The following is a 12,111-nucleotide window of genomic DNA, read 5'->3' on the forward strand; positions in this document are numbered from 1 at the left end:
TTTTGCCGGAACCCCAGATCCGACAGCGGCGCTCCGTACTTGACCTTTGGCTTCGCCTCGAAGCCAAGCCCGAGCGAGCCTTGGGCCCGGGGGCTACTGTCGGTGTTCTTGGAACGGGGGTCCCCAGACTTGCCTACCTGCGGCCCACGGCGTGGCTAAAGCCAGCAGGCCATACAACCCATCTTCATTGACAAGGCGTTCAAGACCCTCACGAGGGGCCAAGCCTCGCGGGGCGTCCGACGCAAGACCTCCTCTGGAGCGGCCTAGCCAGGCAGGCTCGCGAGGAGCGGAGATATCAAGGCGGGGCAAACCCCGCGAGGCTCGCGTGACGTGAGCCATGACGATCGACACCAGGCGAGCGCCAGGCGGGCGCCAGCGTGCAGTGTCCTTGCTTCCTCTTTGGTGCTAAGGAGGCAGGCGCAGGCGCGGAGTACCGAGGCATCAAGCAAAGGTTTCCATATTGGTGCAACGAGATCGAAGACCAGCAGGATGGCAAGACGGAGGTCACCATGGAGCCCAAGACGGCGTCACCACCAGAGCCTTTTGCAGGCGAAGACCACTTTTGTCAGGATAGCTTGTACTAGCTGTCCCCTTTCAAATTGCCCGCCATTGTTGGCTCCCTTCCTGCTCAATATTTGGGGAGAGGACCATGGCCTATATAAGTAGAGCCAGCCACTACAGTAGAAAAGAACGAAGCCTGGACGGATCGAGTCCTCACCCACACAAGTTCGACAAGCACAAGAACACCTCAACCTTAGGAGGCTTTTCTTCCCCTTGTACTATTCAGCATCAGCCCAAGAGGCAATCCACCACCACCACACTGGAGTAGGGTATTACACCACAACGGTGGCCCGAACTAGTATAAATCTCGTGTCTTTCTGTGTTGCGAGTTCGTCGAGTTCGTCCGCGAGATCTTAGCGAGCTAGGGCATAGATCGGTAGGAGGGAAAGAACTTCGCACACACCCCAGAGTTCGAACCTTAAGGGTTTTGCCGGAACCCCAGATTCGACATTTGGCGCGCCAGGTAGGGGTGTGCCGTAGCTTCCCTTCCGCTGATCTGTCGCTCTGTCGCTCCGTCGCCTCCATGGAGGACGCACACTGTGCTCGAGCTGAGCGCCGGGCTGCCCTCACCGCCCGCGTTGCTCAGACGGCTCCCGTCGGCGGGCCACCTCGTCATTCTCCGTCTCCTGCCACCAACGCCGCCACCAGCCCGGCGGGGAACAAGCAGCAAGCATCCTCGCTGCACCCATCGGTGCGGCAGGACGGCCGCACCGCCACTCCATCGCTGACCCCGGCCGGTTCTTCGTCCCACGCACGTCGCGCTCCCATGGACGCGCAGGCCGCGCTCATCTTGGCGAACGAGCTCCTGCGCTACTGCCCGGTCGACAATATCTACGAGGAATGGCTCGACCGCGTCGCCGAGCTCGTCCGCGCCACAGGGGGCTCCCCGGCACCGTCCCACTCTCTGCCTCGCCCTCCGCCCGCCACGGGCGACGTGGCTCATGGAGCGCCTCCACCACCTCTGCCCCAAGACTGTGCCTTGGCGCCAAGATGCACGGCCCCACGGCGCGATGCACCACGCCGGGTGCCCGCGCGTGAAGAGAGAAGCTGCCAAGAGATTCCTCGGCCGCGAGAAGCTGCACCTGTACTCCCCGCGCTGCCTCGCCAAGAACGCGCGCTACCTACGGTGGCGGCGCGCGGACCTCATCAAGACCAAGCTCCACCTCCGAGACGGGCCCCGGAGACCAAGGCCGGCTGCCGCGCCTTCACCCCCGAGCTGCGTAGCGTCGCCTGGCCGGGCAAGTTCAAGCCGGATCTGCCTTCTCGCTACGACGGCACCGCCGACCCCGCGGAGTTCCTGCAGCTCTACGAGCTGAGCATCGAAGCGGCCAATGGCGACGAGAAAGTCATGGCGAACTGGTTTCCCATGGCTCTCAAGGATGGTGCCCGCTCCTGGCTCCTGAACCTGCCGCAAGGCTCGGTCTCCTCCTGGGACGAGATGCGCGACCGCTTCGTCGCCAACTTCCAGGGCACCCGCGACCGCCCGCCGACCGCGGGCGACCTGCGCCGCATCAAGCAGCAACCAGGAGAGACCCTCCAGAAGTACATCCAGCGCTTCAACAACACCCGCCTCAAGATCCCCAAGGTCACGAACGAGGCCATCATCTCCGCGTTCTCCGACGGCGTCCGTGACGTCAAGATGAAGGAAGAGCTCGCCATCCACGAGGAGCTGTGCACATCTCAGGAGCTGTTCAACCTGTCAACCAAGTGCGCATGAGCTGAGGAGGGGCGCCTTTCCCTCCTCGAGCTGCCAGCAGCAGGCGCATAGGAGAAGAAGGCCAAGGCCAAGGACGTGAAGCGCAAGGAAGCAGCAGTGCTCGCAGCAGAGCCCGACACCAAGCGAGGCAGAGATCAGCTCCAGTCATCCAAGAACAGCCGGCCGTTCTGCGCCTTCCACAACCTGAACACCCACAACACTAGTGACTGTCAAGAGCTCAGAGCCATTCGCGAAGGACGCTACGGTCGACTCCCTGAACGCGGCGACCGGGGCTACAGCCGAGGAGGGGGACGTGGTGGCGGATGCTGGGACGACCGTGGCCCGCGCCAGGAGTGGCGCGACCGTCCTTGTGAGGACCGCTGGCAGGATCATCCTCGCGAGGGCGCCTGGAGAGACCAGCCTCGCGAGGACTGTCCTCAGGGCAACGCCGGTCTTCCCCCGTTGCCGCTACCGCCAAGAAGGAACGACGACCACCATCAAGACGAGGGGGCTGGGGGCTTCCAAGAGCCCCGTGCTATTGCTTGCATCTTGGGCGGAGCCCAGGCCCCAGCCTCGCAGCGTATCTTCAAGCAGTTTGCTCGTGCAGTGAATGCAGTCCTCCCCAAGCTCGAGGCCACGCGCCCACTCAGATGGTCCTAGTGCCCCATCACGTTCAGCTCGGCCGATCAGCTCAAGTGCGCAGCTACCGCTGTCGCCCTCCCGATGCTGTGCTCCCTAGTCATCAACAATGTGCAAGTTACCAAGACCCTCATCGATGGTGGTGCAGGGCTCAACGTCCTGTCCGTCGATACGTTCGACAACCTCCAAGTCCCATATGACCAGCTTCAGCCTACCGAGCCTTTCTCAGGAATGACCGACGGTTCCACCACGCCGATAGGGCAGGCCCGCCTCCCTGTCACCTTCGGAGAACGCAAGAATTACCGCATCGAGCTCATCGACTTCGATGTCGCACACATCCGTCTGCCCTACAACGCCATCCTCGGCTATCCAGCCCTGGCCAAGTTCATGGCCGTCACCCACCACGGCTACAACGTTCTCAACATGCCGGGAAGCAGTGGAATCATCACGGTCCCATGTGAAGTGAGAGATGCGGTGTGCTCCCTCGAGCGCCCCTTCCAAGCTGCAGCAATCGACGACCCTGACAGCAAAAGTGATGGCCCTACAGAGGCCATTCCCAAGAAGAAGAAGCTGCGCCATGCCGGACCTCAGGAAGGTGGCGTCGTGGCTGGAACCTCGTCAGGATCAGCGCCCGCTCCAGGCGCGCCTCCCTCCATCGCATAGGAAGGCGCGCCTAGCTCCCTCCTCGGGCAGGGCTCGGGGGCTCTCTTCTGGAGGGCCTCAGACCTTGCCAACATCATGAGGAAGGCGCTTGGGCACCACTTGGTGGCATGCTTCGCAGCACATCTCGCTCACGAGAACACAGGGCAAGGAGCGCCCACCGCTCAGGAGTTCATCAAAAAGACCACTCAGGAATTACAAGACACAAGGGCCATGCGCGACGACCGCCTCTCACGAGGCGCAGCTCCCCATCCAGGTGAGGATGCCGGGCTGCGCGTCTGCATCGACGTTCCAGGGCTCAATAGGGCCGCTTCTCAAGAGCTTTTCTGGCCATCGCGCGTGGGACGCTGTGAGGGTCCACCGCATAGCTACGTTCGCATGCCCTTTGGCCTGCCGAGCGTGTCGTCAGCCTATCGACGCAACATGCGGCGTATCCTGGCGGCTCAGGAGACCTGGCACCACGCCGTCCTGGCGAAGATGGAGACGGTCCTCAGGGAACCACCTGAGTCCCCAGAGCCTCCCGAGGCTCAGGGCCCCGGTGGCTCATGAGGAGCTACCCCTTCGTTGCACGCCTTCAGCTGCCTCAACTCTCCTTCGTCAACAGAACTAGGTGACATTTTCCAAGTTCGTTTAGCCGGGAGCGCCCCTCGGGCTCCATTATTCCCAGGCCGCATGGGTCCGTCCCTGTGGCGTGTATCCTTTTCTTCTGCCTTTAGCTTACTTTGCTGGGGGCGGCCCTCGGGCTGCATCTTCCCCAAGCCGCTCGGGCCTGACCCGGTGGCATGTATCTTTCTGCATTTACCCATGCTGATTCGCCTTCCATGTTTAATCTGCCCAATTACCACCTGCTCGATCGTCACCTCCCATGGGGCCTTCTGACACAGGCACGGCTCTGGTGCATGGGTCCGTCCCTGCCACGTCGACAAACCTGAGCAGTCGAGCTCTGGCTCGCGGCACGCCCCGCGCACGTCACCTCACCAGGCCCTCAGTGCCTTCATTTCCTCGCGGAGCAGCCAGAGGCAGGCTGCACTACAAAAAAATACACTTCCGTGATGATACGTGTTTGTCACAGTAGGTCGCGTTTTCTGTCATGCATGTACATCCATGACAAATTTATGACAGAATCAAGATAGTCATACCTGTGCTGTCGTAGAAGTGTTCCATGACATTGCCAAAATTATCATCATGGAAGTGTCCACTTCCATGATGATAAATCGCGCGTCACAGAAGTGCTTTCGTCAAGGGTGACCGACACATGGCATCCACCATAACGGAACGCCGTTGAGCTATGGGTCGGGTTTTGGATCCGATAACCCGTTAACAGCCCCGACCAATGGGGATTTTCTACGTGTAAAATCATCATTGGCCGGAGGAAACACGTGTCGGCTCACCCTTGGGACAGATGTCATCCGCTCATTGGACCGAAGGCGCCTATGGTACGGCGACACGTGGCACGGCCCAATAGAGGCCCATTCCTATGAAAAGGAAGGCCCGTTTGACTTGGTCAAAAGGTGGCGGGCCGGCACACGGAAAGCCTGTTAACGGCCTGTTCGCATATAGCCCATTTACAACCCGCTAACCCAGGGCCCGTTACGCCCTATCCGAATTAGGCCCAGTAGCGTCATCTGGGCCTTACAATATGATTCAGCCCGTTTTAACTTCCGGCCCATGTGTGGCCCATGACTTCTTTCGGCCCATATGAGGACCTTTGTAACTCTTGGCCCATTAACGGCCCGTGGTGAAACTGGCCCGTAATGAACAGTGTATCACTTTATACCCATTAACAGCCCGTTATTCCATTGGGCCGTTTCCAGCCCAAGTTATCTTTCGGCCTTCTCAGGGCCCATTGATTCTTGGGCTCATTTGCAGCATTCGGTTACATACGGCCCGTTACTGTCATTTTCTGCTTCTGGGCCAAATTCAGCCCGTCGTTACAGTCGGCCCGTTTGCGGACCGTTAATACGTTGGGCCATTTTCATGTCAAAAAAACCCGTTGGGTTGTTTTCATAGAGTTATCAAATACGGCCTATTAACGGCCCGTTATGGTCCACGAATAGTACGACCCATGATTGGAAAAATGATGATACGCCCCGTAGAAGGCCCATGGATCCTACGGCCCGTATGAGGCCCATGGATAGTACGGCCCGTAGAAGGCCCATGGATCGTACGGCCCGTAGCAGGCCCATGGACCCTACGGCCCGTAGAAGGCCCATGGACCCTAAGGCCCGTATAGAAGGCCGATGGATCCTACGGCCGGACGAAGGCCCATGGATCATACGGCCTGCACGAGGCCCATGGTTACAACAGTCCGTGTGTTGCCATGATTATTTTGGCCTAGTTACCAAAAATAGGCTATTGTGGCCACTAGAAAAAAATAGAAAAAGAACTGCAGTGACTACAAGTAAACAACTAAACAAGACAATAAGGAAATAAATAAGCAAGCAATTAACGCTAGCCTATTACCGCTATTACACATATTACATCCACTGGGCATCAAAGTTCGCCACCAGTGCAAATATAGGGAACAAAGCAGCACATTACATACACTGGCCGTCAAAATTGGCCACCAGTGCAAATAAACGCGGCAGCAAAACAAGAGCATAACTGAAACAACTTCAGAAGAGCTCAAGAAACGTTATCCTGGGTATCCACCATGCTGGCAATAAGCTTAGCAAGCTGATTAGCTTTGTCCTGTTTGGTGCTAAAATCCTCCAACGCTTGTTGTTGCACCAGAAAGTATGCATCTGAATGCTCCAAGGACTTCTGCAGTCCTTTCGGTTCTTGTCGCAGCACAGCTGATCGATGTCTTTCAGCTTGTAGTTGAGACTCAAGAAACGAACTGATTCAGACAGTGAGTTTGAATAGCTTGTGCAAGCGGTAGTGGCCAGTAACTCGAACACTAAACCAAGACAGGACTTTGGGGTTGTCTCGCTGTCTTCAAGATAGTCTTCCTTAGCTGTTTTATCAGCTTTGTTGGAGACCAACAAGGATGTGTCACTATCCTGAACCTTATCTGCATTACTTCCTTTACCATTGCTTAATAAGGCACTCTTCCCCAATATTCTGTCAGCATTCTAAAAGAAGAAACAAGCAGACACATAACAAGTTTAGCATGTACTAGTATATGAAACTCATTTCGGTGAACCAGTTCATTTGTAAGGTGGACAGGATTAAACTACCAAGTCTTCTATTGCCAAGTACTAGTACATAATAAAAGCATCAAACAAACATATATCTATGTCCTATGGTCACTGCATTGTCTTGCCAAATCAAAATAGAGACACGGTTCAAATCATATCAGTTCAAGACAAAGCAGCAGTGAAAGAATACAAAGCGTGGGAAACTACACGGCACAACAAGATTTCAGATGGGTACCACGGGTCTACATGTACAACAACACTATTGGCTCTGTTGTGATGCTAGTAATTTGCATGATATGAAAGTCAACTGTATACACAATTGAAATTGAAATCAACAGAGCTATTGATAAGAGCAAACCTGTTAAAGAAACATGCGTGAACATACCTGCTGTGCCATTGGAGTTTCGATTGCATCCTTCAATTTAAAAATAAGTTTATATGAGTAAATACAGTGATACAAGAGCAAAGCAATCATAGTTAAAAAAGGCGTGCCTAAGCGAGTGCTTAAGCACGCCTAGGCTCTAGGCGTTGGCAAAACGCATTGCGCATAACTACGCATAATCTGTGCATAACTGCGCATAAGCATGTGCTTTGGTCAGTAAAGCGCAAGGCGGTGGCAAAACGCACAATTAACGCCTAGCGCTTTTTTGAACTATGATAGCAATGAAATCTTAAATTAGAACAGTTGTTCTTCTGGTTTAGGCACTTGTTCTACATGAACAGAGTACGGTAAGACGCAAGAATATAATACTTAAAAATAGAAAATGAGCTCATAGACCTTACCACATTCTTGGTTCGGGACCAGTACAGAATAAGGCGTTCCCAGTCATCGTCCAGTAAATGTGTCTCAGGAGAACGTAAGTGTTGAGGATATAGACCTTAGAGTCACCCGCCAGAAGGGGCCGGGTTACTCATAATGGTCATTGCCAGAAGCCCGGCAACAAGCTTGAAGATGGTGGGCCAAAGATGGGCTTAAGACCCGGATATGGCTTAAGGCCCGTAGTTACAATCATCATTATAATAGAACTTGTAGTGTAAGGCAAGGATAGTTGAGAGTCCGAGCCGGACACTCTTATGAGCCGGTCGGGACTCTGAGAGCTGCTGGGCGTCAGCCTCCCTATATAAAGGGACGACCCGACAGCGGTTTAGGGACAAGAAAGATCTCATCGAGAGCCAGGCATAGCAGTTTAGCTCCCTGGTCATCAAAACCCTAATCAATACCACATCAAACTGGACGTAGGCTTTTACCTTCACCGTAAGGGGCCGAACCAGTATAAACCCTCGTGTTCCTTGTCCCGCTTAACCCCTTCAAGCTTCCTAGCTGCGATGGCTCCACGACTAAGTCCTAGCTCGAGGACATCTGCCGTGACAATTCCACGACAGCTGGCGCCCACCGTGGGGCTAGCGCGCGGTGGATTTGAGTTCTTGAAGGGCAGCTTCGAAGGGCTCAAGGGATACGCTGTAGGCCGGATGACCAAGAGTCGTCGCGGCAAGCTCTACATCAATTGAGTATGGGTACCGGGTCCCCTTCGGTGGAATTCATGTTTTCATTGGCAAGATTGGTAAGCCGGGCCCTAAGCCGGATCTCTACGCTGATCTCATCGAGACGGCTCAGTGCGCACGACCCGCCCGGGCCCGGCCTGCCTTAAAGCATGCTTTTGTGGGATGTATCCATGGAGGGATCTCTGATCGATCTGGATCTGGTGATGAGACGGCCGCCGGCCCTGATGGCAAGTCGTCCACAGATGAGTCAAACTCGTTGTATCAACTTCAAGATGGCAGGCTCATGGGTTGTTCCGATGGTGATAGTATTCCGGACCCGTTTGAGCCGCCAAGTCAGGTTGGAGTCTTTATGGCCGGTGCACAGCCTGTTCAGAACCCTGCTGCTGGAGCGGGAAACCCGGTGCCCTCTCCGGCTCAGGTGCTGATGGATCTCACGGACAAGATGACGGCCCTGTTAACTGCCGCGGTTGACCCGGCGGATCAAGCTCAGCATGATGCGGAGGTGGCGCAATTAAAGTTAGATCTAGTGAAAGCTAAGGAGGACCTGGCAGCGGAAGGGATCAGGATGGCTGCGGAGAGGGCGGCTCTCGACGCGCAAACACAATTGATCCAGGCGCAGTCTTTCCGGCTCACGATGGATCAAAACGCGTCCAATGAGGTCATGAGAAGGAGGCATCAGAAGGCCCAATCTCGGCTCCCTCCGGTTTACGATCCACGAAACCTCTTCAACAAGCCAGGTGCAGGGTCTAGTAACCCGCCAGGGGTCATAGTGCCCGGGTCTGGGACCCCTATTCAGCCACAAGTGATGGGGCCTCCCCAGGTGCACCCTGCCCCGCCTCAGTACGTGCCAATACCACCGGGTCATTATGCTAACCCGCTGGAGAACATGGTCGCCGCGGCAGCACGGCTGGCGGCTCTCCCAATTGACGGCGACTCTCCGACGGCTATTGAAACCCGCCGGGTCAGGGAACTCCTTCAGACAGCACTGGCGCAGCAAGACGCGTACTCCTACAGCCGGGACAGGATCCACTCGACCCCTCGTCCAGGCCGGAGCCCGAGTTACAGCAGACACATGGTCTCAGCGACCGGCTCAAGTAACGTCCGACGCCATGACCCGCCCCCTGGCCATGGCCCGGCTCATAACGGAGCTTTTCACGCAGCAGAACAAGACAGAGCGTGGCAAGAGGCGGAGCAGGTGCCTCAGTTGACGGCTTACTAGACTCCCCCGGCTTATCCGACGACTTCCGTCGACGTGGGTATCCCTACCAGGACTGGGGGTGTCCCTTGTTTAGTGCCAGCTATCCGCAATGAACGTCTACCCAAGGACTTCAAAGGCCCTAGGAAGGTGCCTAATTACACGGCAGACTTACAACCCGCAGCCTGGATCGAGAGTTATGAGATGGCCATGGAACTGCTGGAGGTCAGTGAAGCGGCCATGGCTAAGTACTTCACCATGATGTTAGATGGGACTGCCCGCACTTGGTTGAAAGGGCTACCACCGAATTCCATTGGGTCTTGGGCTGAGCTGAAGGCCCGGTTCATCCAAAACTTCAAGGATACCTGTAGGCAGTCTATGTCAATTGTGGATTTGACTAACTGCAAGCAGCAGGAGGGTGAGTCTACGACACATTGGGTTCGCCGGGTTAAGGAGATAATACATTCATCAGATAAGATGGATGCCGGCTCTGCAGTCTTAATGTTGGAGCAGAATTGTCGTTTCGTGCCCCTGAAGATGTAACTCGGGCGGCTTAAGCGCGACTGCAATGATATGGGTACACTTATGGCGGCTCTTGTCAAGTACGCCGATTCTGATGGTACCAAGGACCCCGCTTCAGATGTGGAAAGGACAGGGAAGGGAAAGAAGAACGGCAATGGCAAGGGTCCTCAGCACAACCCGGGAAACCAAGGAGGAGGCAAGCGCAAGGCCGATGGCAGCATAGAGATTGTAGCCAACGCCAGCTCACAAGGTAATAACCAGCGACGCAAGGGGAGGCCCCCTCCCCGAGCCGGCGGGTCAGGCCCGACGCTGGAGCAGCTGTTGAATGAGCCTTGTCCAAGGCATGGCTCTAGAGAGAAGCCAGCTACCCATCTATGGAAGGATTGTGCAATCATGAAGGCCTTTAAGAATTACAATGGCCCGGGTGGCGGCTCAGGCGCCGGCGGCTTTCATGGCACGGGCGGCGGTTCAAATTCTAATCCTCAGAATGGTCAAGGGGGCTTTAATCAGCAGTCTGGCCAGGGTCATCAACAGCAGCAGGGGGGTTATCAGACCAATCCAAAGCAGCTTAGCGGTGGACAGTATCATGTGTTTACCACCAGTCTGTGTAAGCAAGATCAGAAGCTTCATAAGGGGGTTGTGAATGCTGTTGAGTCGGCGGTTCCACGCTACTTGCGGTGGTCTGAGCAGCCTATAGTGTGGAGTAGGGAGGATCACCCTCCCCGGGTGGATAATCCGGGTCACTTGGCCTTGGTGGTGGCTCCTCAGGTGGGAGGATATAAGTTCACTAAGGTGCTCATGGATGGAGGCAGCAACATCAACATCCTCTATTATGAGACGTTCCGTCGTATGGGGTTGATTGATAAGAACCTCAGCCAGTCTAACACTATTTTCCACGGTGTGGTACCTGGTAAGTCGGCTTATCCAGTCGGCAAGATCGAGTTGGAAGTGGCCTTTGGAGATGAGCACAACTACAGGGTGGAAAAATTGAACTTTGAGGTGGTCAAGATAAGAAGTCCGTACCATGCCATATTTGGGCGGCCGGCTTACGCCAATTTCATGGCACGGCCGTGTTACGTGTATTTACAGCTCAAGATGCCGGGTCATAATGGGACCATTACGGAGCATGGAAGCCGGAAGGTGGCCCTGGAGTGTGAGGAAGGCGATGCAGCTTATGCAGAATCTGTTTGTGCAACAGAGGAGCTAAAGTTTTACAAGGACAACGTTGACCCAACAGATATGACCTCTCTGAAAAAGCCAACTATGGAGCATGAGCTGGCAATGAAATTCAAGTCGGCTGTTGAGACTAAACTTGTTGATTTCGTTCCAGGAGATTCATCTCAGCAGTTTAGCATCAGTGCCAATCTGGATCCAAAATAGAAAAGCGCGCTCATCGAGTTCATCCGTGAGAATAGGGACATCTTCGCATGGAAACCTTCTGACATGCCAGGTGTACCTAGAGAACTCGCTGAGCACACTCTCAATGTTGATCTGAAATTTAAGCCGGTCAGGCAGTTCCTTCGGCGGTTCAATGAGGAGAGGCGGAAAGCTATTGGTGAAGAGGTGGCCCGGCTCTTGGCGGCTGGGTTTATTGTTGAAGTCTTTCACCCAGAGTGGTTAGCTAACCCGGTCCTCGTACTCAAGAAGAACGACACTTGGCGAATGTGTGTGACTACACGGACTTAAACAAGGCGTGTCCGGCTGATCCTTTTGCCCTTCCCCGTATTGACCAAATTATTGATGCTACGGCAGGTTGTGCGCGCTTAAGTTTCTTGGATGCTTATTCCGGTTATCATCAGATCAAAATGGCAGTTAAGGACCAGGAGAAGACGACGTTCATCACTCCCTTTGGAGCCTTCTGCTATGTATCTATGCCCTTTGGACTCAAGTGTGCACAGGTGACTTATCAGCGTTGCGTGCAGAACTGTCTTCATAACCAGATTGGGCGCAATGTTCATGCTTATGTGGACGATATTGTGGTTAAATCTATAAAGGAGGGAACCCTGATAGATGATTTGAGGGAAACCTTTGATAATCTCCGGGTTTACAAGATGATGCTTAACCCGGCCAAGTGTGTTTTTGGTGTTCCTGCAGGCAAACTCTTGGGTTTCTTGGTTTCTGACAGAGGCATTGAAGCTAACCTGGAGAAGATCAAGGCCATCACCTCCCTGGCTAAGCCGGCGTGTATAAATGAT

The sequence above is a fragment of the Aegilops tauschii genome, chromosome 6 (assembly GCF_002575655.3).
Source record: "Aegilops tauschii subsp. strangulata cultivar AL8/78 chromosome 6, Aet v6.0, whole genome shotgun sequence".
Taxonomy (NCBI): domain Eukaryota; kingdom Viridiplantae; phylum Streptophyta; class Magnoliopsida; order Poales; family Poaceae; genus Aegilops; species Aegilops tauschii.